This window comes from Penaeus monodon, chromosome 20, assembly GCF_015228065.2.
Source record: "Penaeus monodon isolate SGIC_2016 chromosome 20, NSTDA_Pmon_1, whole genome shotgun sequence".
NCBI lineage: Eukaryota > Metazoa > Arthropoda > Malacostraca > Decapoda > Penaeidae > Penaeus > Penaeus monodon.
This window is the reverse complement of record NC_051405.1, coordinates 19,338,422-19,340,507: the sequence shown is the minus strand read 5'-3', so window position 1 is coordinate 19,340,507 and position 2,086 is coordinate 19,338,422. Positions and strand designations below refer to the sequence as shown.

General features: G+C 40.6%; 1 pseudogene; it reads right to left on the bottom strand.

Annotated features, from left to right (window-relative positions):
- Positions 1-6: 6 nt before the first annotated feature.
- The window catches only part of LOC119585938, a 2,893-nt pseudogene continuing 813 nt past the window's right edge, over positions 7-2,086 (bottom strand).

The window sequence follows — 2,086 nt, the reverse complement described above, 5'->3', positions numbered from 1 at the left end:
TCACAGAATCACAAATGCTTTCAACTCTTTATGCCAGACTGCATCCTGCCATTTGTAAATACTTCATGATGTGTGCCTGTACCTCTGTGTTCATCTGTGCAAGGCGCCCTTGGAGAGTGCCAGGGTTAGCTTGCGATAACTGAGAGAGCTGTTGTGCTAAGAAAACCGGAGGATTTTCTACTTGTCCCTTTAGGGGGTCTATATCACTTCTAGCTGCATGCATCAGTCTGGCTGACGAACCTGGAAAGCTGGAATGTCTTCAATTTCAATAAAATGTTCCCCATTAGGCAATGAACTATCTCCAGGACATTCAAATAATTTCACGACTGCCTCTAGTAATGGGCCCAAAGTGCTGCATAATTACCATTATACAAAGTAGGATCTGCCAGCAACCACTGAGTCCAACTGCACATATCTTGCGCTCTATTTCACCAGAGACCTTCTGTAGGTCAGGCACAATCAGTCTTTCAACAACCATGCTAAACATTCCTGCCTGGAGGCTATCAATAATTTGTATGAGGCGTGCTCCTGAATGTGGCAGGCAAACAAGCTAAAGAATACCAGAGAGATTTTACATATTTTGTGGTTTGCTTGAAGTCAAGCGCCTAAACATAATGGCAAAGATCTGATTCCAATAACTGTTAAGGACTTCCTTGGGCATATGCAAGAGCATACACTGGACAAGATAGAACCCTTCATGGTCATTTGTCTTGGATGCATTAAGCTTGTTGAATACACCAAGAACAGCTTCCACTTGCCCATCTGCACTATCTGGCCATGAGCCTTTTCAATGTATGCTTGTAACAGCCTCACCATGGGCACCACATAGCCTGGTCTCTCCCATAACACTGGCATTACTAAGAAAAGGCAACAATGATAGGTAAGCCTCTGGAACTTCAGCTTTTTGTCTCTCCAGTAAGAGAGAAATTATCTGAAATATATAAGGGATAAGGCTTATCAATCTCATTCTGCAAGATTTCTGGAAGACTGGGAAGAGGTTCCTGTCAAACTCTCCTACAGCACCATCCACAGAATTACAGACAGTTTTGATGACCAGAGACAAAGTCTCAAATAAATAATGGACGTAATGTGGTTTTGTGGGATTCTTTGCAACTTGTTGCAACTTGACAACAAGCTGAGGTACTACAAGACCAGCATGTTGCATTAAATCCCCTTCGATGATGCTTGTCACTCTCATCATGGCTTTCATTACATACTCATTCTGTTCTGAACCCTGTATAGTCAGTGCCTCCAAGGAGGTTTGTGTAAAGCACTGCAGCTGAGGGTGAAACATCATTCTTTTGTACCAGGGGCTGATTATTCAGCCTGAGAAGGAAGATCTTGTCAATGGCTGCTGCTGCATAGGTGTGCACAACAGGTGACTGGGCCGTTATGAGACGGGCAAGATCTGGGATGCACAATTTGACAGCATCAAAGGGAAGAGCACTGCTGAAAGCTGATGACATATTTGATGGCCTCAGCTTTCAGCACATGGTAGACGGTTGACTGGAAATGCAAATATTAGTGTAAAACAAACTGTTTAAATATTTCAACACACTTCATTATTCTAAAAAACAATACTACAGTTAATGTTACTATTTGATAATCTATGCTTCCAGATATGATCTTTAAAGAGAATGCAGACCAAAATTTGTAACTTACCATCTTGATTCTGTAACTCTGGAAGGATGTGATTTTGATAGAATTCTGTGATGTTAACCAACTCATTAATCTGAGTGGCTCCATGACGAGCAGTATGTCCCTTGGCCGAAAGGGTTGTCACAAGGTAAATAGCAGCTACTTTATTTCTCCAACACTCGTTTGGTTTCTCTCCATATGTGGCTAACATGGACTGTAAAGATGGGTTTTTATTAAATCATCCAATGGACTAAAAACTGCCTGGCTACTATGAATCTATATTATACAAATTGCATTTTTTTTTTCTCAAAATTACCTACATACCACACATCCTCAAATCTCTATTCTTCTATCACCCTCAAATTTGTACAATAGTATCTTAAAAAAATATTATATAACAGTAACCTCTGTAATGTACAGTATTGCATATCATCATATGACATACTGC